Genomic DNA, 27,443 nt, shown 5'->3' on the forward strand with positions numbered 1-27,443 from the left:
GGTCCACCACTTCAAACCAGATCGCCTCCAGGCGGAAATGCTCCTTGTCCCCAAAGAGTACATCAATCTTGATCTTGCCAATGGGGGCGCAGGACAGGCCGGGTACGATGCCATGGAACACAGTCCGAGTAGGCATGAGTTGCTTCATCTTGACGTTCAGCTTCTCCAGGGTGTCACGGTACAGGATGTTGATACTGCTCCCGCCGTCTATCAGCACGCGGGAGAAACGGGCACCGCGTCTGTCCGTTGCAAGGGTGGCATCCAGAACCAACGCATAAGAGCCGGGAGATAGCATCACCTCTGGGTGGTCGGCCCGGCGCCAGCTGATAGGTTTTTCTGACCAGTGCATGTGCTCGGCAGGGTTGGCAGCGACCATGCTAACCTCTTGGTGCTCTCGGCGTCTGCCGCGCCGGTCTTCGGGCTGGTTTGTAAAGACGACATAGGCGGCATGCTCGTCGGGGAACTCATCGTGCACGGCTCCGACTGCAGGCCGAGCGGTTGGCGGCTGCGGAGCCGGAGGCGGCGGACCGGCAGGCGGAGGCGGCGCGAGCCCTTCGCCTTTGGAGATCGGGTGAGCCAGTGGCACTTCCGGGTTGTGTGGTTGGACGGCTTCGTGCCGCTGTGGAACTTGCATGGGGCATCGAGAGTTTGCTCGTAGGAGAAGGCCGGCTGCCAAGCCGGCTTGCCGCCCCTCTGCTTCTTGGGTGCGGGCCACCCTTCGGGCTGCTCGTCTTCGACTGTGGCCACCTGCCGACTGGTGGAGGGCGGCATGGGGCCCTTGCGCTTGTGGTCGTTCTGGTGTGGGCGTCGGCCGGAGTCCCCAGCCGGCGTCTTGGGCGCCGGGTTGAGTACTTTCCCGGACGCCTCTACTCGGAGCTCGGTCTTCATTGAGGAGTCGGCGGTGGCGTACTTGTCCGCTATGTCCAGAAGCTCGTCGAGGGTAGTCGGCTCGTCGCAGAGAAGCTTGTGCTTGAGGAGGGTGCCTTCTCGGCACCCGGCAGTGAAGTATTCTATGGCTTGAACCTCGTGCACCCCTTCGCAAGAGTTGCGGAGCTCGGCCCAACGCGTGAGGTAGTCGCGAGTGGACTCGGCGGGGCCTTGTACACACAAGGAGAGTTGTCTGGGCTTGGGAGCCCGCTTGTAGGTGCTGGTGAAGTTGCGGACGAAGGCTTCTGTGAAGTCTAGCCAGCTATTGATGTTGTATGGCTTAAGGCTGTTGAGCCAGATCCGCGTCGTGCCTTGCAGCATGAGGGGCACGTACTTCACGGCAACGCGCCTGTTGCCGTTTGCTATGCTAACCGCCATCAACCAATCTTCCAGCTTCACGGAGCCGTTGTACTTGGGCGTGTCTCTTGGGAGCGAGAACCCTTTGGGGAGAGGCTCGTCGCGGATGCGGGGGCCGAAGCAAGGCGGGCCGACATCATCTTCTTCTTCCAGTGCTAGGGATCGCGCCAGGCGGTCGATCCGATGGCGGGCATCGTTCTCGCCGACTCCTTCGCGGCGACCTAGTCGGCCGCTGAGAGTCGGATGCGCAACAGGCGGTGGGGTGGGATATCTCTCCCCATGGGGCCGAGGCGGAGGCGGGTTGCCCCGCCACTCCACGGCCCGGGGATGGCCTTCTACGTCTCGCTCGATGGAGATTCGGGTTCTGCTTCGGCTGGCAGCCGGCTCTTTCTCATGCCGCGCGCGGGTTTTACCCGTAGTCGGTGTCCGGGACGTCGCGCCGTGATCTCGGCACGGGGGAGGGCTTTCCGCGCGGGCATCGGTTCGTGCCGCTACGCGGCCGCATCGATTAGCTGCTGGATGGATCTGGTCATGTGGGGGAGTTCTTCGGCCCCCAATCCGTCTAGCTTGTCTACGGCCGCCTGGGCGGCACGCAGGTTCTCGAGTGGAGTGGCGTAGACTAGGCGGTCGACTCCTAGCGTGTCGGCGACGACAGCGCCGCGCTGCCTGACAACATCGGCCCGGCTGGGCCCGCCTGGGGGCGGCGTGCCAAAGGCGGCGCGGTCGGCTTCGCGCTGGTCGGCCTCAGTGAGGCGTCTCATGGAAGCCAACTTCCGTCCCTCCACGAGGAGGGCGAGGCGGCAAGCCTCCAGTGCTTCGGCATCGGCATCGGCTGGGAAAGGGATGGACAACTCGTGGACCGCCGCATGCGGGGCGTCGTGGGCGCTCTCGTCAGAAGCGTCGCCGTGGCCGATGACCATCACCTCGGTGGTGACATGGTCGCAGCCATCGGCCCGGGGAAGTGGGTCGTTGTAGATCGTGACGTCGGTGGGGAAAGTGTCGAGTGAGGCCGTGTCGGAGTCGATAGGCATCGGATCGGCGGAGCCAACCGACTCCAAGTCCATAGCAGGCTCGCTGGAGACATGGAGCTGGCTGAGGAGGTTGACGAGGTGGTTGGTGCCCGCATCAGAGGCGAGCTCGTCGGAGATGACGGTCTTGTCAAGGAGATCGGCGAGGCCGCTCGCTGCGCAGACGTTGGTGACGCCTTGCAGCGCGTCGTGGCAAGCGCCATCGGGCGTGCCGGGCTGGCTACGCTCGCTGGGGAGGAAGAGGGTTCCCGTCCAGAACAGGTCTCCGGGCGACGGTGCACCTGGCCCCACGGTGGGCGCCAAATGTCGGGTGGTAGGTGCAACATATGCCAACGGGTGGCTTATCATTGTGGGAGCCAGTAAGACGTCGCCAGTGCCTGGAAGCGGGATGAGGCAAAGACATGCATGCCGGCGAATCTTACCCAGCTTCGGGGCTCTCCGTGGAGATAACACCCCTACTGCTGCTCTGCGGGGTCTCCGCATGATCACTAGATGAACAAGTAGCTACACGATGCTCCTTGAGCTATTTTGTGAGAAGAAGAAGAAGAAGAGCACGGCTAGCCCTCCTCCCCTCTCTATGCGGTGTCTAGAACTAGCTTGGATCAACCCTTTGCATGGGTGTCCCGGGGGGTTTATATAGGCCTACCCCCAGGGGTACAATGGTAATCCGGCTGGGCATGGGGCCCAGCCGTCTGTGACTACACTCGCCGGCTTCTGCGTCGGCTGCTGGGGCCCGCCGGCTGGTGGGTCCCGCCGGCTGCCGGCTCCTTGGTCGACAGGTAGGCCCCGCTGTCCAGGGCCTTGTCGGTGGCTGGTTACTGTTGCTCAATCCTGGTGACGAGGGCTTCGCCGAGGTGGGCATTGCTACAGTGCCGCCGTCCGGCGGGTGATCGTTGTAGCCTCACCGCGTCTTGTCTCCTTAATGGGGCGTCTCCTTCGAGGGAGGTGGCAAGCCGGTTGTGGAGAGCCAGCTTTGTCTTGGGCCGACTGGGGGAGGCCTGGCCACCTTCGGGTGTCTCTCTGCCCGAAGGGGCCCACTGCCCGTGGGCCGCACTGGCAGCCCGTCGTGGATGACATCAGGGTCAACATGGCAACAGTGCCGTGCCGGACGGGCCATGGCCACCCGTATGACGCACTGTGCCAGGCGTGCTCCGGGATTCGGGGGTGGCAGGCTTTACTGTAGCCACGCCCCATCACATCGCCGTTATGTGGATGCAGACTTCGAGGGTACGATCTTGACTGCTTCGTGGGAGCCAGCTTCTTGGAGTCGGCCTTCTCGCGGCTGGCTTCTCGGAGCCGGCCCTCCCGCGGCTTTCTTCATGAGGGCTAAAGTCGGGTCGCCTTCTCATAGCCGGCCTGGGAGATAGCCGGCAAGGGGAAGGCGGCCCCACATCATGGATTCTTGAGGGCCGGATCGGCTTGTAATTTTTCAGAAGAGCCAGGGGGTGCCGGCTAGGCTACCCATGGTCATTTACTCCGACACTCGGGTTGTGGAGGCGGGCTGCTTATGTCCTTATCGGCCCGGCGCAGTTCGTGTGTTGAAGTCATCAGACTAAGTATTTAACAATGGGAACACTAAACGGATGAGTAAGTAAATGCGACCACTTACCCAGCTTGGGGGATTGTGCATAGAGAATCCACCCTATGGGTTGACGCGGAGAAATTCCTCCTCTTCTCCCTTGTACAAAGTGGACAAGATCTTTAATAGAGCGGCAACTGAATCTGGCCCTTTACGGCTGTAGCGGGTGGCATCGTCCTCCCCGTTCAAATCCCACATGGGGTGGCTTCTGTACTGAAGCAGCTGCACCCCCCGCATGATGCATTTGGCCACAACTCCGATCATGGTTAGTCCGGAATGGGCCAACCATCTTATTCGGCCCATGAGATAAATGATGTCCCTGTCACTTTCCCTTTGAGGGCTGCATGGACGCCAGCTTAGGCGCTTCTTTAAAGGAGCACTATTGAACTCTGGGAGGCCGATCCGGACAGGATCCGGCAGCGGGACATCTTCTATATAGAACCATTCCGAGGGCCAATCTTCGGATGCCTTCCTTGGGGTTCTGGACAGATATCCGGTCCCGGCGATGCGCCATACTTTGGCTCCGCCCACTTGATACATTAACCCTTTCTTGGAACGGGGCACGAGGCAAAATAGCTCCTTCCACAGTCCGAAATGAGCTTCAATACCCAAGAACAGCTCGCAGAGGGCTACAAAGCCCGCGATATGCAATACTGAGGCAGGCGTGAGATGATGTAGCTGGAGGCCGTAGAACTCCAGCAGCCCCCGGAGAAATGGGTGGATGGGAAATCCGAGCCCCCTTATTAAGTAACGGACAAGGCACACCCGTTCTCCTTTGGATGGATTAGGGGCATTCTCTGCTTGCTCTCCGCCGTTGTAGATTGCAAGACCGGCTCGGACCGGGACCATATAGGCCGGGGGGAGAAATCCCTTGGTCTGAAGCGTCACTAGCTCGCTATGCGGAGTATAACATCTCTCCCAATATCCAGGCTTAGGGCTAGAAGGGCGAGCGGAGGAGTTGCGGCGGCTAGCCATGGTGGAATGGACCTTTGTCGGATGCGCTCTGATGAACACTTGTGGAGGGGAGAAGGTGTGGATTGGATCTAAATCCTCGTCCCCTTAAAAAGGGCAACTCATTTACGCGGCTAGGGGTGTGAACGTAAAAACACTCAGACTTTTCATATTCGTTTGACACGTGGAAAACGGCCATTATTGGGCGCAGAAGCCAAGGAGCGCAACATCTACAAGAAACCGGACTTTATTCAAACAGGTACACGGAATTTGGAGGAGAACCCGCCTTGCAATGCCGAAGACAATCTGCACGCCGAACTCATCGTCATTGAAGCCTGGTTCGGGGGCTACTGAGGGAGTCCTGGATTAGGGGGTGTTCGGATAGCCGAACTAGACCTTCAGCCGGACTCCTGGACTATGAAGATACAAGATTGAAGACTCCGTCCCGTGTCTGGAAGGGACTTTCCTTGGCGTGGAAGGCAAGCTAGGCGACATGGATGTTCAGATCTCCTACCATTGTAACCGACTTTATGTAACCCTAACCCTCTCATGTGTCTATATAAACCGGAGGGTTTTAGTCCGTAGGATAACATACACATCAACAATCATACCATAGGCTAGCTTCTAGGGTTTAGCCTCTCTGATCTCATGGTAGATCAACTCTTGTAATACCCATATCATCAATATTAATCAAGCAGGATGTAGGGTTTTACCTCCATCGAGAGGGCCCGAACCTGGGTAAAACTTTGTGTCCCCTGCCTCCTGTTTCCATCCGGCCTAGACGCATAGTTCGGGACCCCCTACCCGAGATCCGCCGGTTTTGACACCGACAGGTAGCAAGAAGGATTTCTGGCACCGTTGCCGGGGAGGTCTATGCAAAAGTTAACATACCAAGTACCCATCACATACCCTTATCTCCCGCATTACATTATTTGCCATTTGCCTCTCGTTTTCCTCTCCCCCACTTCACCCTTGTTGTTTTATTCGCCCTCTCTCTCTATCCTCCATCTCTTTCTCTATTTGCCTCTTTTTTGCCCGCTTGCTTTTTGTTTGCTTGTGTGTTAGTTCATTTGCTTGTCATTATGGCTAGTCCCTTATCTTATCCGTTGTCTCACGAGAATGAAATTCTAAATTTTAAACAAAGGGAGGGGGAAAATCTAAAAGACGCTTGGTATAGAATTTGCAATGCTCAAAATAGATCTACCAGGAAGCAATCTACTTCCGTTCTTCTTCGCAATTTCTATGTAGGTGTTACTCCTTGGCATAGATATGTCCTTGATACTATTACTGGAGGGAACTTCTTGGGTAGCCATAATTTTGATTCTTATAATGCTATGATAGATTTGTTTGGCTCACCCCCTCTTTTGATTAATGGAACTGCATTAACTTTGGCGCATGTAATGCAAAGACTTGAAATTATTGAAAATAAGGTTGCTACCGTAGAGTTAATTGAAAATTTGGATAAAAAGATCCACAACCGAATCTCTCAATATGGATGTAAAGTAGGAGTCACTTTGAAAAATATTAAAGAGAAGGAACCCATAGTTAATGATAAAATAAATCACGATTCCACTAGAATCGATAAACTTGAGGATATTATTACCAACTTGGGAATCGCTTTTTCTTCCGTAAAGAATACTCCAAGTCCTCCCGCTAAAATTCCCAAGCTTATGTATGTTCCTAAAAATAATGGTGAATCCTCTAGTAAGGAAACTGCGGATCTCAAATCTATAAGTATTCATCCCAATATTTTTGCTATCATTAAGGAACCATATGTTACAAATGATTTTTTTCGATCTTGTGCCAAAAGGTTTGATAATCAACAAAAAGAAAGAAATTCCTAAAAAATGGTAGATGCCTCATTGAATAATTGCCAACCAAAGATGGCAATACCTAGATCTATCCTTGCTTGTTATGCCTAGCTAGGGGCGTTAAACGATAGCGCTTCTTGGGAGGCAACCCAATTTTATTTTTATTCCTTGCTTTTTTCTCCTGTTTAGTAATAAATAATTTATCTAGCCTCTGTTTTTATTGTGTTTTTCGTGTTTAATTAGTGTTTGTGCCAAGTAGAACCGTTGGGAAGACTTGGGGAAAGTCTTGTTAACATTGCTGTAAAAACAGAAACTTTAGCGCTCACGAGAACTGCTGCCATTTTTATTTGGAAAGTTATATTTAGTTAATTCGTTTTGAATATTATTAATAGATAAATTCCTCACGTCCAGAAATTTATTTTAGAATTTTTGGGGTTCCAGATCTTGCGCTAGCTACAGATTACTACAGACTGTTCTGTTTTTGACAGATTCTGTTTTTCGTGTGTTATTTGCTTATTTTGATGAATCTATGGCTAGTAAAATAGTTTATAAACCATAGAGAAGTTGGAATACAGTAGGTATAACACCAATATAAATAAATAATTAGTTCATTATAGTACCTTGAAGTGGCCTTTTGTTTTCTTTTGCTAACGGAGCTCACGAGATTTTCTACTTTGAGTTTTGTGTTGTGAAGTTTTCAAGTTTTGGGTAAAGATTTGATGGATTATGGAACAAGGAGTGGCAAGAGCCTAAGCTTGGGGATGCCCATGGCACCCCCAGGATAATCTAAGGACACCTAAAAGCCAAAGCTTGGGGATGCCCCGGAAGGCATCCCCTCTTTCGTCTACTTCTATCGGTAACTTTACTTGGAGCTATATTTTTATTTGCCACATGATATGTGTTTTGCTTGGAGCGTCTTGTATGATTTGAGTCTTTACTTTTTAGTTTACCACAATCATCCTTGCTGTACACACCTTTTGAGAGAGCCATACATGATTTGGAATTTGTTAGAATACTCTATGTGCTTCGCTTATATCTTTTCAGTTATATAGTTTTGCTCTAGTACTTCACTTATATCTTTTAGAGCACAATGGTGTATTTGTTTTATAGAAACTATTGATCTCTCATGCTTCACTTGATTATTTTGACAGTCTTAAATAGCATGGTAATTTGCTTAAAGTCCTAATATGCTAGGTATTCAAGATTAGTAAAATTTTCTTATGAGTGTTTTCAATACTAAGAGAAGTTTGATGCTTGATGATTGTTTTGAGATATGGAGGTAATAATATCAAAGTCGTGCTAGTTGAGTAGTTGTGAAATTAAGAAATGCTTGTGTTGAATTTTGCAAGTCCCGTAGCATGCACGTATGGTAAACGTTATGTAACAAATTTGAAACATGAGGAGTTATTTGATTGTCCTCCTTATGAGTGGCGGTCGGGGACGAGCGATGGTCTTTTCCTACCAATCTATCCCCCTAGGAGCATGCGCGTAGTGCCGCGGTTTTTGATGACTTGTAGATTTTTGCAATAAGTATGTGAGTTCTTTATGACTAATGTTGAGTCCATGGATTATATGCACTCTCACCCTTCCATCCTTGCTAGCCTCTTCGGTACTGTGCATTGCCCTTTCACACATTGAGAGTTGGCGCAGACTTTGCCGGTGCATCCAAACCCCGTGATATGATACGCTCTTTCACACATAAACCTCCTTATATATTCCTCAAAACAGCCACCATACCTACCAATTATGGCATTTCCATAGCCATTCCGAGATATATTGCCATGCAACTTTCCACCATTCCGTTTATCATGACACACTCATTATTGTCATATTGCTTATCATGATCATGTAGTTGACATAGTATTTGTGGCAAAGCCACCGTTCATGATTCTTTCATACATGTCACTCTTGGTTCATTGCATATCCCGATACACCACCGAAGGCATTCTTATAGAGTCATATTTTGTTCTAGTATCGAGTTGTAATCATTGAGTTGTAAATAAATAGAAGTGTGATGATCATCATTTTCTAGAGCTTTGTCCCAAGTGACGAAAAAAATAAAAAAAAAGAGAGAAAAAAAGAAAATGCCATAAAAAAGAGCAGGCCCAAAAAAAGAAAGGCCATAAAAAAAGAGAAGGCCCCAAAAAAATGAGAGAAAAAGAGAGAAGGGACAATGTTACTATCCTTTGCCACACTTGTGCTTCAAAGTAGCACCGTAATCTTCATAATAGAGAGTCTCTTTTTCTGTCACTTTCATATACTAGTGGAAATTTTCATTATAGAACTTGGCTTGTATATTCCAATGATGGGCCTCCTCAAGTGCCCTAGGTCTTCGTGAGCAAGCAAGTTGGATGCACACCCACTTAGTTTCTTTTGTTGAGCTTTCATACATTTATAGCTCTAGTGCATCCGTTGCATGGCAATCCCTACTCCTTGCATTAACATCAATCGGTGGGCATCTCCATAGCCCATTGATTAGCCTCGTTGATGTGAGACTTTCTCCTTTTTTGTCTTCTCCACATAACCCCCCTCATTATATTCTATTCCACCCATAGTGCTATGTCCATGGCTAGCGCTCATATATTGCGTGAAAGTTTATAGATTTGAGATTACTAAAGTATGATACAATTGCTTGGCTTGTCATCGGGGTTGTGCATGATGAGAGCATTCTTGTGTGACGAAAATGAAGCATGACTAAACTATATTATTTTGTAGGGATGAACTTTCTTTGGCCATATTATTTTGAGAAGACATAATTGCTTTGTTAGTATGCTTGAAGTATTATTATTTTTATGTCAATATGAACTTTTATCTTGAATCTTTCGGATCTGAATATTCATGCCAGAATTAAGAAGAATTACATTAAAATTATGCCAAGTAGCACTCCGCATCACAAAATTCTGTTTTTATCATTTACCTACTCGAGGACGAGCAGGAATTAAGCTTAGGGATGCTTGATACGTCTCCAACATACCTATAATTTTGTATTGCTCCATGCTATATTATCTACTGTTTTGGACATTATTGGGCTTTATTATCCACTTTTATATTATTTTTGGGACTAACCTATTAACCGGAGGCCCAGCCCAGAATTGTTGTTTTTTGCCTGTTTTAGGGTTTCGAAGAAAAGGAATATCAAACGGAGTCCAAATGGATTGAAACCTTCGGGAACGTGATTTTCTCAATGAACAAGACCTAGGAGACTTGGACCCTACGTCAAGACACAAAAGAGGAGGCCACGAGGTAGGGGGGCACCTACCCTCCCAAGCGCGCCCTCCACCCTCGTGGGCCCCCTGTTGCTCCACCGACGTACTTCTTCCTCCTATATATACCTACGTACCCCCAAATGATCAGATACGGAGCCAAAAACCTAATTCCACCACCGCAAATTTCTGTATCCACGAGATCCCATCTCGGGGCCTGTTCCAGAGCTCCGCCGGAGGGGGCATCGATCACGGAGGGCTTCTACATCAACACCATAGCCCCTCCGATGAAGTGTGAGTAGTTTACCTCAGACCTACGGGTCCATAGTTATTAGCTAGATGGATTCTTCTCTCTTTTTGGATCTCAATACAATGTTCTCCCCCTCTATTGTGGAGAACTATTCGATGTAATTTCTTTTTGCGGTGTGTTTGTTGAGACTGATGAATTGTGGGTTTATGATCAAGTCTATCTATGAACAATATTTGAATCTTCTCTAAATTCTTTTATGTATGATTGGTTATCTTTGCAAGTCTCTTCGAATTATCAGTTTGGTTTGGCCTACTAGATTGATCTTTCTTGCAATGGGAGAAGTGCTTAGCTTTGGGTTCAATCTTGCGGTGTCCTTTCCCAGTGACAGTAGGAGCAGCAAGGCACGTATTGTATTGTTGCCATCGAGGATAACAAGATGGGGTTTTCATCATATTGCATGAGTTTATCCCTCTACATAATGTCATCTTGCTTAAGGCGTTACTCTGTTTTTAACTTAATACTCTAGATGCATGCTGGATAGCGATCGATGAGTTGAGTAATAGTAGTAGATGCAGGCAGGAGTCGGTCTACTTGTCTCGGACGTGATGCCTATATACATGATCATACCTAGATATTCTCATAACTATGCTCAATTCTGTCAATTGCTCAACGGTAATTTGTTCACCCACCGTAGAATACTTATGCTCTCGAGAGAAGCCACTAGTGAAACCTATGGCCCCCGGGTCTATCTTTATCATATTAATCTCCTACTACTTAGTTATTTCCTTTGCTTTTTTACTTTGCATCTTTATCACAAAAATACCAAAAATATTATCTTATCATATCTATCAGATCTCACTCTCGTAAGTGGCCATGTAGGGATTGACAACCCCTATTCGCATTGGTTGCGAGGATTTATTTGTTTTGTGCAGGTACGAGGGACTCACGCGTAGCCTCCTACTGGATTGATACCTTGGTTCTCAAAAACTGAGGGAAATACTTACGCTACTTTGCTGCATCATCCCTTCCTCTTCGGGGAAAACCAACGTAGTGCTCAAGAGGTAGCAAGGGACTAATATGATGTCACGGCAAGAGATTCCCTTGAGTGTGTATATGCAAGGGGGAGGGGATAGAGGCACAAGGAGATTTTTTGTGTGGTGTCTGTGTTGGTATGTGTGGGTGTGAGAAGATAACGAGACCCGGCGGTAGAGGTGAGGCCCTTGGTTCGGTTCCGTCCTGCGCCACATTGGCCGGCCCGTGGCACATTTAGCGAGACCCATGGATGACTTGTCATACAAGACAATGATAGCAGAATTGTGAAGGACTCTTTGTCCACTGACAAAGCTGGATAGGATTTGTAACCCTGGGTTATCAGACTAAGGTAACCCCTTATCTCTAATATTACTATTCATCCAACCTAACTTTAAGGGGCATCCTAGAGAATGCTCTGCTAGAATCATACTTGTCGATTAGGGAGAGAGGTGTGAGACAATGCGTGAGAGACAGACCTAAAGATAATATGCATACAAGAGACATGTAGGCAGGTCTATGTATATATAAAGGGTCGATGGGGATTGTGCATGTGTATGCTTGTGAGAGGAAGAGTGCTTGTGATAAAGGTTACTGAAAACAATCATAAATGGTTACGAGAGGGAGGAAGGGTTATATCGAGAGCATGTCTGCGAGAAAGACACCTCGGGAGAGAGTGTGTGAGTATGTGTGAGAGACCACTGATGGAGAGTGAAACTACACGTAAAATACTGATGTACACATTGATTAAAGATATAAATTGTATCCAAATATTAGGATGGGATCATGATATTTGCAATTCGCGTAAGGAACGGTCATTGATCCATCATACATCTAGGTTCTATCGAATTTGAGCATGTTTATGTTATTATTCGACATAATTGATCCACATAGCTAGTATCTTGAACTCCAGACAATGCATCACTTTAGCAATCGACTATAAACATGAGTATAGTTCATGTTGTGTGTGTAAAGCACATTATCCATACGAAAGTTACACAATGAACATTATAAATAGCTAGCTATGAACTAGAATACATTTGAATTCAACTTAAGGTGGTTTAAAAAAATCAAATTCAACATGAAGTCCATTCAATTATTTGAATTCGATATCATGGCATTTGTAAATCATACCTAAGTTATGGGGGTACCAATCTTTGCTCTCATTTTGTACATAATAGCATATATAGTCATGTACAAAATAGATTCAAATTTAGCTCCTCCATTCCAAAATAATCATAGTTATAGGATTTCCAAGTGTCAAAAATTCAAAAAGAAGCAGATAATTTAATTAGGTTTTCAAACATACAAGGTCAAATTTAACATTGTCTATTTAGGGCAATCCTCAAAGTTCAAGAGTACTCTAAACGTGAATGCTTCTGTTTCAACATTTCGAACGAAGCGCCAAAAGAGCCTCTACTTGCCCTAAACCGCGCGAAACCAATGTTTGGTAGTAGAAGGAAATTACTTTTCTAACTCCGTCCCGTGAAACCTACCGGCCCGACGTCCAAAGGTCTAAACCGGGGTAGGTTTGTAGCTTCCTCTAGACGCCATGCCACCGCCTCTGAAAACATTCATACACAATGGCCGCCTAAGCACACATGCGCGCGGCCGAAATCGCTCCCGCCCACCACTTGGGACACCTGGGATTACCATCCTACCCCCAACCCGTAGTAGGTCTGAAATTTAAGAGGGGGGTAAAGTTTGTACTTTCCCCAAATTTCAAACAAGTGTGTCCCATCTGTTCAAAAAAGCCAAAAACAAGCACGTCCCAGATCGAAACATGGATCTCCCTTAGCTCCCCCCGCCCCCCCCCCTCCCCCGTCCGATTCCCCATTCATACTCCGTGGGTGCCAAAACTACCTCTCCACCAGCCGTGAAACCCCGACGTCCTCCGTCCGCTTATGTCTACTACACAACCTTCTTCTTGTAGATGTTGTTAGGCCTCCAAGTGCAGAGGTTTGTAGGACAGTAGCAAATTTCCCTGAAGTGGATGACCTAAGGTTTATCAATCCGTGGGAGACATAGGATGAAGATGGTCTCTCTCAAACAACCCTGCAACCAAATAACAAAGAGTCTCTTGTGTCCCCAACACACCCAATACAATGGTAAATTGTATAGGTGCACTAGTTCGGTGAAGCGATGGTGATACAAGTGCAATATGGATGGTAGATAAAGGTTTTTGTAATCTGAAAAATATAAAAACAGCAAGATAACTAATGATAAAAGTGAACACAAACGGTATTGCAATGCGTTGAAACAAGGCCTAGGGTTCATACTTTCACTAGTGCAAGTTCTCTCAACAATAATAACATAATTAGATCATATAACAATCCCTCAACATGCAACAAAGATGTGACGCCCTCGATTCAATCGTACACTAATCATAGACGCAAATGTGTACGATCAAGATCAAGGACTCACGAGAAGATATCACAACACAACTCTAGACACAAATTAAAATAATACAAGCTTTATATTACAAGCTAGGAGCCTCGAGGGCTCGAATACATAAGCTCGAATACACAAGAGTCAGCGGAAGCAACTATATCTGAGTACAGACATAAGTTAAACAAGTTTGCCTTAAGAAGGCTAGCACAAAGGCAACAACGATCGAAAAGGCAAGGCCTCCTGCCTGGGAGCCTCCTAACTACTCCAAGTCGTCAGCGGCCGTCACATAGTAGTAGGCACCCTCGGGGTAGTAGTAGTCTTTAGTGGTGTCGTCTGGCTCTTGGGATCCGTCATCTGGTCGCAACAATCGGGTATGGGGAAAAAGAGGTAGCAAAGCAGCCGTGAGTACTCATCCAAAGTACTCACAAGACTTTCATCAGATCTAAACTAAGTATGCATCTATATCAAAGGAAAAGGGTTGTATCTATGGACTAAACTGTAGAATGCCAGAAGGGAAGGGGAAAGCCTAGCCTATCGAAGACTAGCATCTTCTGGAAACCACCATCTTGCAGCAACAGGAGGGAGTAGAATAGCATAAAGTAAAGTAGCAGTAATGTTATCAACCTCGGCCAGAGATCCTTTCTCGACTCCCTATGAGAAAGCAATCCCAGAGCCATACTATCCAAGTGTCAACACATTCCAAAACTCATCACCATCCAGTTCTCATCACAAGTATCCAGTTCTAGTTGTATCGATCGGGATACAACTCCAAGTGTTCGTTACCATAGGACAGGCTATCGATAGATGTTTTCTTCCCTGCAGGGGTGCACCAACTTACCCACCACGCTCGATTAACTCCGGCCGGACACACTTTCCTGGGTCATGCCCGGCCTCGGCCAAACAATACGCCACAACCTGACCTAGGCTTAATAGAGAGGCCAGCATGTCGGACTAAACCTATGCCCCCAGGGGTCATGGGCCATCTCCCCGGGAACTCCTGCACGTTGCGAGGGCGGCCGGTGAGCAGACCTAGCTACCTCCCTAAAAAGGCAGGAGCTTACCAGTCCAACCCGGCGCGCGCCGCTCAGTCGCTGACGTCTATTAAGCTTCGGCTGATGTATACGACGCAGAACGCCCATACTATGCCCACGTGATGGTTAGTGCTATCAGGCCAGAGGCCCCTCGGATCAAATATCCAAATCTTAGTGGATTAGGAACGCGCGGTAACAAGCAGAGACCCACGATCGATGTGACCCCATCGGCCCGTCTCAAGTACTTGCGGCAAGGGCTAAGAATGCCCAGCCACGCCTCGTAAGTATCTCGCGGGCACCTTCCAGGTCAACCCGACTCCACATCACTCGCTATTAAGCTTGGGCAGGTACCCCTCAGGGCCGACCCGTCTTTAGTAACATGGCTCAGTGCAAAGTCATAGTAACCATAGTAACTGTGAGTCTAACACCAAGGGGAAAGCCCGAGGAATCACCCCCGGTGAATTCCACTCGGTGTAATCATCAAGGTGAATGTAAGAGGATCCACCCTCGAGGTTCACACTTGAGGGGTTGCACGACAGAGCCATATCAGAAGTAGTTAAGGAGGAAATCACCCTCGATGACCACGACCAGATAGCTACACTACAGAGATCTCATCAAGAGTGATGTAAGAGGTTCCACCCTCGGCACTCGATGGTAACTCTACAGAGTCGTACAACTAGGGGGGTGATGTGCGGTGCCGGGTCCTGGACGTCGATCACGTTGATCGAGTCAACGAACATAAAGTGAGGCAACTGGGACAAGGTGGGGGTCACTGATGGATATCTAACCAACCTATACTAAGCAGTTTAGGATAAGTAGGTAAGGTATGAAAGCATGTAACAACAATAGGCTATGCATCAGAGTAGGATCATACAGAAAGCAGTAGCGGTTCTAATGCAAGCATGAGAGGGAAACAGATAGGCGATATAGGAATGCTCAAGGGGGGGGTTGCTTGCCTGGTTGCTCTGGCAAGGAGGGGTCGTCGTCGACGTAGTCGATCACAGGGGCAACATCGGTCTCGGGGTCTATCGGAGAGAGGAGGGGGAAGAAACAGTAAATACAGAGCGAACAATGCATCACAAAGCATAACATGGCAATATGATGTGCCGGGTGTGACCTAACGTATGGCTACACGATATAGATGAAGGGGGAATTCAACCAGGAAGGTATTCCCAGTTCCGGACCTGTGTCAGATAGATGACCGGAGGGGGAATGTTCCATGTTCAGCATGCTAGGGGCATGTGACAGATGAATGGACTGCATATTCGGATTCGTTGGGCTTTTCTGATCAACTTTCATGTATAAAACTTTTTCATCCGAGGTACGGTTTATTTTCTATGATTTTTCAAAGCTTAAAACATTTTCTGGATTTATTTATAGTAACAGAAATGGAATATTGCATCAGCATGACGTCATAGTGACGTCATCAGTCAACAACTGCACTGACCAGGTCAAACCTGACCTGTGGGTCCAGTGGGACCCACATGTCAGCCTCTGTTAGCTCAACAAAGGGTTAAACTAACTAACAGGGTTAGTTAGGGATGTGGGCCCCTCTAGTCAGTGACTAATTAGTGATTAAAACTATTTAACAAATTAATTAACAATTTATTTATTTATAAAACATGTTAATTAGCGCGAGACCCACATGTCAGTGGCACTGGGCTGCCCAGTCAGCACCTTGACTTGGTCAACCCAGTCAAATAGGGTCCCTGGGCCCACGGGTCAGTCACCCAGTAGGCGGCCACGTGGCGCCAGGTCAACGTCGTCGCCGGAGTTACTCCGGCGACCACGTTTTGCGGCAGCGCACGTCTGGAGGTAGTCGGGTTATAGCTACGGTGGCTCGTTTCGAGCGCGGGAGGTAGCGTTCGAACAAGTGTGGCGAACCACATCTAGTGGTGGTGGTGGCGTGGCCGGAGGTGGCCGGAAGTGACGGCGGCGAGCACATCGGCGGACGGGCGGAGTCGTGCATGACAGCGAACGGTGGTGCGGGGCGTGGTTTTACGTGCGCTTGGGTGCGTTCGAAAGCAGGGGCTCGGGCGCACCCATTCGTGGCCTCAGTCGGGGCAGGGACGGACGGTGTCGATGACGGCGTCAACCGCGGCGGGTGCTAGAGTTCGGTCGAGCTCGGGAACGGCGTTGCAGAGGGCAAAATGACCGGTGTTCAGAACCTACGGCACATACGCGAGCTCGCCAAGCGAATGGAGGCACGCACGGGACCACTGGTCCACCGGAGCCTCGTCAGAGATGAGCGAGTGCGGCGAAGCATATCGGCCGATGATGGATCGGTTGCTAAAGCTCCCTATCGATTGCGTGGAGGGAGGGGAAGGAGAGTAATGCTCATTGGGGGCCTGCAGATGTGCTAAGCGGGCGCGGGGAAGGCTCGTTGGTGACGAACGGGCGGCGGCGATCCGAGGTGGCCGAGGAGGAAGATGAAGTCGCCGCGGTCGCTGCAGGGGCTCCGAGCTCCAAGTCGAGGTGGCAGGCAGTGTAGGGTACGACGATGGAGTGAACAGGCACGCGGACGGGCGTGGGGAGGACGGTGGCCGCGAGGGCGACGACGGCCATGGCGGCAGACCCTCAGATGTGTGCGGGGAAAAGGGGATCTGGGCAAGAGGGGTGAACTGGGAGGCGTCTAGGGTTAGGGTTGCACCAGGGAGGGTGGTCGGCGACTTGAGGTCGCTGGGGAGTCGCCAGATGGCCGCCCCGTGGTCCATCCGCACCATGGACGGCGCACGGACGTCCACCGCACTGCGGTGAACAGAGGTAGAGGGAGGCTTGCTGTTGGGCTGGGCCGGTTGGGACGAGGCCCAGTTGGCCAGGGGGGTTGTTTTATTTTTAACTATTGTTTATTTATTTATTTTCTATTACTTTTAATAATTAATTTATTTTAGTTTAAAAAAAATTAATTTCAACACCTATATTAGTGTTTAGAATTACAACACTGCCACATTAATTTGGACAGCTAAATAAAATAGTTTAATATTTTATCAATTTGAAAATGGTATTTAATTAAATGTTTTGCTGCTGTTTTATTTATTTTAGAGCCTTTAAACACTTTGTCAAAGTTTGGATTCTCCACCACAATTACCTATGATTTATCCGACACCTTTAGAACATTTTAGTTTCAAGGTTTGAAAACGTTTGTCATTTGCCTTTACTTCAAATTTGAATTTGGATCAGTTCTCAACTAATGCGAGATTAGCAACCAGGATTGTGATGATGTGGCTTCATTAGCAGGGTGTTACTGTAGCGTAAATATCCGGGCGTCACATAAGAGCCACTCCAAAGTCACTAATAGCGGAGCACAAACGAAAAGATTATTGTAGGGTACGACACCACCTCAAAGTTATTCTTTCTGATCGATCTATTCAAGAGTTCGTACTAGAATAACACCTTAAGACACAAATCAACCAAAACCCTAATGTCACCTAGATACTCCAATGTCACCTCAAGTATCCATGGGTATGATTATATGATATGTATCACACAATCTCAGATTCATCTATTCAACCAACACAAAGAACTTCAAAGAGTGCCCCAAAGATTCTACCGGAGAGTCAAGACAAAAACGTGTGCCAACCCCTATGCATAAGTTCACGAGGTCATGGAACTCGCAAGTTGATCACCAAAACATACATCAAGTGGATCACGTGATATCCCATTGTCACCACAGATAAGCACATGCAAGGCATACATCAAGTGTTCTCAAATCCTTAAAGACTCAATCCGATAAGATAACTTCAAAGGGAAAACTCAATTCATAACAAGAAAGTAGAGGGGGAGAAACATCATAAGATCCAACTATAATAGCAAAGCTTGCGATACATCAAGATTGTTCCGAATTAAGAACACGAGAGAGAGAGAGAGAGAGATCAAACACATAGCTACTGGTACATACCCTCAGTCCCGAGGGAGAACTACTCCCTCCTCGTCATGGAGATCGCCGGGATGATGAAGATGGCCACCGGAGAGGGATCCCCCCTTCGGCAGGGTGCCGAAACGGGTCTAGATTGGTTTTCGGTGGCTACAGAGGCTTCTGGTGGCGGAACTCCCGATCTAGGTTATTTTCTGGAGGTTTCTGGATTTATAGGAATTTTTGGCATAGGTCTCACGTCAAGAAGGTGCCCGAGTCATCCACGAGGTAGGCCCACGCGCCCGGGGGGGCGCCCCCACCCTCGTGGACGGCCTGGGACTCTTTTGGTCCAACTCTTTTACTCCGGGATCTTCTTTTGGTCCATAAAAAATCGTCAAAAATTGGCACGTTAATTGGACTCCATTTGCTTTTTCTTTTCTGCGATACTCAAAAACAACGAAAAAACAGAAACTGGCACTGGGCTCTAGGTTAATAGGTTAGTCCCAAAAAACATATAAAATAGCATATAAATGCATATAAAACATCCAAGGTTGATAATATAATAGCATGGAACTATCAAAAATTATAGATACGTTGGAGACGTATCAAGCATCCCCAAGCTTAATTACTGCTCGTCCTCGAGTAGGTAAATGATAAAAACAGAATTTTTTATGTGGAATGTTACCTAACATATTTATCCATGAAATTCTCTTTATTGTGGCAAGAATATTCAGATCCATAAGATTCAAGACAAAAGTTTAATATTGACATAAAAACAATAATACTTCAAGCATACTAACCAAGCAATTATGTCTTCTCAAAATAACATGGCAAAAGAATGTTCATCCCTACAAAATCATATAGTTTGGTCATGTTCCATTTTCGTCACACAAGAATGTTCTCATCATGCACAACCCCGATGACAAGCCAAGTAATTGTTTCACACTTTAGTAATCTCAAACTTTTTTCAACTTTCACGCAATACATGAGCGTGAGCCATGGATATAGCACTATGGATGGAATAGAATATGATGATGGGGGTTATGTGTAGAAGACAAAAAAGGAGAAAGTCTCACATCGATGCGGCAAATCAATGGGCTAGGGAGATGCCCATCAATTGATGTCAATGCAAGGAGTAGGGATTGCCATGCGACAGATGCACTAGAGCTATAAATGTATGAAAGCTCAACAAAAGAAACTAAGTGGGTGTGCATCCAACTTGCTTGCTCACGAAGACCTAGGGCATTTGAGGAAGCCCATTGTTGGAATATACAAGCCAAGTTCTATAATGAAAAAATCCCACTAGTATATGCAAGTGACAAAACAAGAGACTCTCTATCATAAAGATCATGGTGCTACTTTGAAGCACAAGTGTGGAAAAAAAGAATAGTAGCATTGCCCCTTTTATTTATTTTTTGTTTCTTTTTTTATTTGGACTTTATTTTTTCTTTTTTATTTGGCCTTTCCTTTATTTATTTATTTTTATTTGGGACAATGCTCTATTAATGATGATCATCACACTTCTATTTATTTACAACTCAATGATTACAACTCGATACTAGAACAAAATATGACTCTATATGAATGCCTTCGGCGGTGTACCGGGATGGGCAATGAATCAAGAATGACATGTATGAAATTATGCATGGTGGCTTTGCCAAAAATACGGTGTCAACTACATGATCATGCAAGGCAATATGACAATGATGATGTGTGTCATGATGAACGGAACGGTGGAAAGTTGCATGGCAATATATCTCGGAATGGCTATGGTAATGCCATAATAGGTAGGTATGGTGGCTGTTTTGAGGAAGATATAAGGAGGTTTATGTGTGACAGAGCGTATCATATCACGGGGTTTGGATGCACCGGCGAAGTTTGCACCAACTCTCGAGGTGAGAAAGGGCAATGCACGGTACCGAAGAGGCTAGCAATGATGGAAGGGTGAGAGTGCGTATAATCCATGGACTCAATGTTAGTCATAAAGAACTCACATACTTATTGAAAAAATCTACAAGTCATCAAAAACCAAGCACTACACGCATGCTCCTAGGGGGATAGATTGGTAGGAAAAGACCATCGCTCATCCCCGACTGCCACTCATAAGGAAGGCAATCAAAGAAACACCTCATGCTTCAAATTTGTCACACAACGGTTACCATACGTGCATGCTACGGGACTTGCAAACCTCAACACAAGTATTTCTCAAATTCACAATTAATCAACTAGCACGACTCTAATATTACCATCTTCATTTCTCAAAACAATTATCAAGTATCAAACTTCTCATAGTATTCAATTCACTTTATATGAAAGTTTTTATTATATCCCTCTTGGATGCCCATCATATTAGGACTAAATTCATAACCAAAGAAAATTACCATGCTGTTTAGGACTCTCAAAATAATATAAGTTAAGCATGAGAGTTCATCTATTTCTTCAAAATAAAACTACCATTGTTCTCTAAAAAGATATAAGTGAAGCACTAGAGCAAATGACAAACTACTCCAAAAGATATAAATGAAGATCAATGAGTAGTCGAATAATTATGCAACTATGTGAAGACTCTCTAACATTTAATAATTTCAGATCTTGGTATTTTATTCAATCAGCAAGCAAAACAAAAGAAAATAAAATGACGCTCCAAGCAAAACACATATCATGTGGTAAATAAAAATATAGCTCCAAGTAAAGTTACCGATGGAAGAAGACGAAAGAGGGAATGCCTTCTGGGGCATCCCCAAGCTTAGGCTCTTGGTTGTCCTTGAATATTACGTTGGGGTGCCTTGGGAATCCCCAAGCTTAGGATCTTGCCACTCCTTATTCCATAGTCCATCGAATCTTTACCCAAAACTTGAAAACTTCACAACACAAAACTTAACAGAAAACCCGTAAGCTCCGTTAGTGTAAGAAAATAAATCACCACTTAGGTACTGTTGTGAACTCATTATAAATACATACCGGTGTAATATCTACTGTATTCCAACTCATCTATGGTTCATACCCTCCGATACTACTCATAGATTCATCAAAATAAGCAAACAACACATAGAAAACAGAATCTGTCAAAAACAGAACAGTCTGTAGTAATCTGGATCAAACGTATACTTATGGAACCCCAAGAATTCTGAAATAAATTATTGGACCTGAGGAATTTGTCTATTAATTATCTGCAAAAAGAATCAACCTAATCTCACTCTCCAGTAAAAAATGGCAGCTAATCTCGTGAGCGCAAAAGTTTCTGTTTTTTACAGCAAGATCGCAAAGACTTTCCCGAGGTCTTCCCAAAGATTCTACTTGGCACAAACACTAATTAAAACATAAAAACTCATTCATAACAGAGGCTAGATAAATTATTTATTACTAAACAGGAACAAAAAGCAAATAACAAAAATAAAATTGGGTTGCCTCCCAACAAGTGATATCGTTTAACGCCCCTAGCTAGGCATGATGATTTCAATGATGCTCACATAAAAGATAAGAATTGAAACATAAAGAGAGCATAATGAAGAATATAACTAGCACATTTAAGTCTAACCCACTTCCTATACATAGGGATTTTGTCAGCAAACAACTTATGGGAACAAGAATCAACTTGCATAGGAAGGTAAAACAAGCATAACTTCCAGATTTTAAGCACATAGAGAGGAAACTTGATATTATTGCAACTCCCACAAGCATATATTACTCCCTCATAATAATTTTTAGTAGCATCATGAATGAATTCAACCATATAACTATCACATAAAGAATTCTTTTCATGATCTACAAGCATAGAAAATTTACTATTCTCCACATAAGCAAAATTCTTCTCATTCGGAATAGTGGGCGTATCATAAGAAACTCGAATACTATAAATTGTTTCCACATTAAAAGAGTAATGTTCAGAAAAGGGTAATAATAATCATGACAAGTTTTATAAATATAATCATCACTACTTTTTATAGCATACGTATCATCACAATAATTATCGTAAGTAGCAACTTTGTTCTCATCATAATCGATTGAAACCTCTTCCAAGATAGTGGAATAATTACTAAATAAAGTCATGACCTCTCCAAATCCACTTTCATAATTGTCACAATAAGATTCAACATCTCCCAAAATAGTGGGATCATTACTTCCTAAAGTTGACACTCTTCCAAACCCACTTTCATCAATATAATCATCATAAGTAGGAGGCATGCTATCATCATAATAAATTTGCATATGAAAACTTGGGAGACTACAAATATCATCTTCATTAAACATAGCATCCCCAAGCTTGGGACTAACATCAATTGCAGCAAATACATTTTCAAACATGTCATTCTCATCAAACATAGCATCCCCAAGCTTGGGCCTTTTCATATCATAAGCATAATCACTCTCATCATTAATAGTATGGATAGCACCAATAGTATAACAATTATCATCATCACAATGAGTAATAGGAGCAACATCATTTGGGAGGGATACATTTTTACCTTTGCTTCTCCGTCTTTTCTTTTTCTTATTCACATCATGTGTGGGTTTAATCCTCTTTTCGGAGCTCCTTATTAATGAGATTGGTTGAATAGGAGGCTCCTCCTCGTTACCTGATTCATCATGAGAAATAATAGGAGAATATTGGGAAATCTCTTCCCTTTCATTAGTATTCTCTTCATCTTCTATTTGTTTTCGTGTCTTTATGTAATTGGCAATATAAGGATTTTCAATGCAATTCACCACACAATACATATAAATTTCCTCTAGATCAAGATCAAGAACTTTATCAAGGGCAAATTTTGGAATATCCTTAGTTATACGTTTCATTTCTTCATAACCCAGAAGCAAACTAAGTTCATTATGATGCGCAAGGGAAATCAAGTCATCACAATTTTTGGACACGATTTGATCATGAAACAATTTGCATTGGATATTTAAATGATCACGTTCATTGCAAAGTTCACAAGGATGGCAAAGAAATTTTAAATCTTCAGTACAAGCATCTAGCCTTTCTTGCAACCATTTAGTTTCTAAATACTTATGCCTCTTGCAAAATCTATCTTCCCTATTTGGTGTGTACTTGCAAACTCTATGCAGTCCACAAAAATTGACATGCTTATATGAGATATTTTCATCATGACTAGTGCAATCATCATTAGTACTATGGATATTCAAAGAGTTCATACTAACAACATTGCAATCATGCTCATCATTCAAAGATTTAGTGCCAAACATTTTAATGCATTCTTTTTCTAGCATTTTGGCACAATTATCAGAATCCTTATTTTCATGAAAGATATTAAAAAGATGAAGCATATGAGGTACCCTAAATTCCATTTTTTTTTGTTTTCTATTATATACTAAACTAGTGATAAAACAAGAAACAAAAAGATTCGATTGCAAGATCTAAAGATATACCTTCAAGCGCTAACCTCCCTGGCAACGGCACCAGAAAAGAGCTTGATGTCTACTACACAACCTTCTTCTTGTAGACGTTGTTGGGCCTCCAAGTGCAGAGGTTTGTAGGAAAGTAGCAAATTTCCCTCAAGTGGATGACCTAAGGTTTATCAATCCATGGGAGGCGTAGGATGAAGATGGTCTCTCTCAAACAACCATGCAACCAAATAACAAAGAGTCTCTTGTGTCCCCAACACACCCAATACAATGGTAAATTGTATAGGTGCACTAGTTCGGCGAAGAGATGGTGATACAAGTGCAATATGGATGGTAGATAAAGGTTTTTGTAATCTGAAAATGTAAAAAAGCAAGGTAACTAATGATAAAAGTGAGCACAAACGGTATTGCAATGCGTTGAAACAAGGCCTAGGGTTCATACTTTCACTAGTGCAAGTTCTCTCAACAATACTAACATAATTAGATCATATAACAATCCCTCAACATGCAACAAAGAGCCACTCCAAAGTCACTAATAGCAGAGAACAAACGAAGAGATTATTTTAGGGTACGAAACCACCTCAAAGTTATTCTTTCTGATCGATCTATTCAAGAGTTCATACCAGATTAACACCTTAAGACACAAATCAACCAAAACCCTAATGTCACCTAGATACTCCAATGTCACCTAAAGTATCCATGCGTATGATTATACGATATGTATCACACAACCTCAGATCATCTATTCAACCAACACAAAGAACTTCAAAGAGTGCCCCAAAGATACTACCGGAGAGTCAAGACGAAAACGTGTGCCAACCCCTATGCCTAAGTTCATGAGGTCACGGAACTCGCAAGTTGATCACCAAAACATACATCAAGTGGATCGCGTGATATCCCATTGTCACCACAGATAAGCACATGCAAGACATACATCAAGTGTTCTCAAATTCTTAAAGACTCAATCTGATAAGATAACTTCAAAGGAAAAACTCAATTCATCACAAGAAGGTAGAGGGGGAGAAACATCATAAGATCCAACTATAATAGCAAAGCTCACGATACATCAAGATCGTTCTGAATCAAGAACACGAGAGAGAGAGAGAGAGAGAGAGAGAGAGAGAGAGAGAGATCAAACACATAGCTACTGGTACATACCCTCAGCCCCGAGGGAGAACTACTCCCTCCTCGTCATGGAGAGCGCCGAGATGATGAAGATGGCCACCGGAGAGGGATTCCCCCTTCGGCAGGGTGCCGGAACGGGTCTAGATTGGTTTTTGGTGGCAACGGAGGCTTCTGGCGGCGGAACTCCCGATCTAGGTTATTTTCTGGAGGTTTTTGGATTTATAGGAATTTTTGGCGTAGGTCTCACATCAAGAAGGTGCCCAAGTCGTCCACGAGGTAGGCCCACGCACCCGGGGGGTGGGCGCGCCCCCCATCCTCGTGGACGGCCCGGGACTCTTCTGGCCCAACTCTTTTACTCCGGGGTCTTCTTTTGGTCCATAAAAAATCGTCAAAAATTGGCACGTCAATTGGACTCCGTTTGATTTTCCTTTTCTGTGATACTCAAAAACAACGAAAAAACAAAAAGTGGCACTGGGCTCTAGGTTAATAGGTTAGTCCCAAAAATCATATAAATAGCATATAAATGCATATAAAACATCCAAGGTTGATAATATAATAGCATGGAACAATCAAAAATTATAGGTATGTTGGAGACGTATCATCCGCCACCCCATCCCACCCATCAACTGTCGCCCTCCTCCATCACGCCGGAGCCGATACCCCGACGTCGTCATCCACCGCAACCTCAACTGCAATGCCCTGCACGGCTAGTAGTTGAAGCCGAGGCCGAGCCGTCCGTACCCGAGCCAGCTCAACCACGACATTCTACGCCTCATCGTTGCCGCTCCAACTTCGCCACCGTCCACTGCAGCAGAGTTGTTCCTGCTACGCCGTCCTGCACCGTCTCGGATCAGCTTCCCCTCCGCCGACATATGGCCATGGCAACACAGTCAACAATTTGGTTGTGGGTTCGTCCAAGCCTGCACCCTCCTCCGAAACATCGGTTCCCCTGGCAAAAAGAAGAAGATCGCCACGACATGTGGAGGAGACCACACCAGCAATCGAAAATGGTACGCCTCTTCCCTTATTCGTGCAAATCTTACATGTCTGCTTGCACGGTATTCATCCCATAGAAGACACTAGTTGACCACTTCTTCTCGATACTAGATGTTCCTAGTAACTCGCGATGCAAGGTCTCTCCTCATATACTATTTCACCTTAGCTAGAGGTCCGTCGCCCCCTGGATTTCAATTCCTGGTTAGTTGATTCCCAATTAACGGAAGCATTCCCCGGTGTAACAGGCGCTAGTCCGCCTATTACGCCGGGGAAGCAGGGCCTCGGTGTTTATCTTAGGGGCATGTGGGGCCTAGAGCTGCTGGCGCCCGATCTAGAGGTCGACCGGGATTAAAGGGATGGCTGGGGGCGCTGCCAAGCACGGCTATGGTGTGAGGTCGAGGGGAGGGCGGGGCGGCGTAGGCAGGGGTCTGGGCCGGTGGTCGCTCGCGCTTCAAGAAAGATCGTCAACAGTGACTGGCAGGAGGTAGTCGAAGCCAATCTGCATGTTCCTTATAGATCGGACAGTTCATAAAAAAATGACTGGCCTATTTATTTTCAGTCGACTGTTATCTTGATAGGACCACATGTGGTGGTGTGCTGGAGGAGTACCTGCATTTCCTGTGCTCATATATTACAAAATCATATGGAGTAGAATCTCATTTTGTTTGCCATGCAATGTTGTAGAGCTATCATATGTCTCCTGTCATTTATTTTTCAGCCACATGCTATCTGCTACTTTTACAGTGCACTAGTTCTGCACACACTTCACCCATACTCTCACTATTGTGTTTTTATGCAAGGGTATTTCAGACCTTGCCTTGACAGAAGCAGAAAAGAGAAGAGAGAAGTCGCTCCAGCATGGTATGCGGCTAGGACAGACACGTTTCAAGACTTTAAAGGGTGTAGTGTTAGCAGATGGAGACGGGGAATGTAGCTCTGGAGTTGATGATCTCGCTCGACGTGTACCACCATCCCAAGTGCTTGCTTTAACTTCACGGCGTCATATGTGGTTGCATGTTGCATATGGTGTCTAGCTTGTAATCGAAAGGCCGAAGTCGGTCTTTATCAAGGCAAGGAAAGATATTGTTTACATGAACCACCTTCCTGGGAGCACCAGAAGACAAATAGCTAGTCGGGGCACTAGCCGTGCTAGTGACAAGCCCAGCATAGACATGCATCACGTGGAAGCGAACTAAAAAGCCACGATGGTGGCGAAGTAGCCCGCCTCCCACCAGGCTCTCAGGTCCTAGATGATCATTGATACCTCTCCAACATATCTATAATTTTTTATTCCTCCATGCTATATTATCTACTGTTTTGCACATTATTGGGCTTTATTATCCACTTTTATATTATTTTTGGGACTAACCTATTAACCGGAGGCCCAGCCCAGAATTGCTGTTTTTTTGCCTATTTTAGGGTTTCAAAGAAAAGGAATATCAAACGGAGTCCAAACGGAATGAAACCTTCGGGAACATGATTTTCTCACCGAACATGATCCAGGAGACTTGGACCCTACGTCAAGCAACCAACGGGGAGGCCACAAGGTAG

The sequence above is a fragment of the Triticum dicoccoides genome, chromosome 3A (assembly GCF_002162155.2).
Source record: "Triticum dicoccoides isolate Atlit2015 ecotype Zavitan chromosome 3A, WEW_v2.0, whole genome shotgun sequence".
NCBI lineage: Eukaryota > Viridiplantae > Streptophyta > Magnoliopsida > Poales > Poaceae > Triticum > Triticum dicoccoides.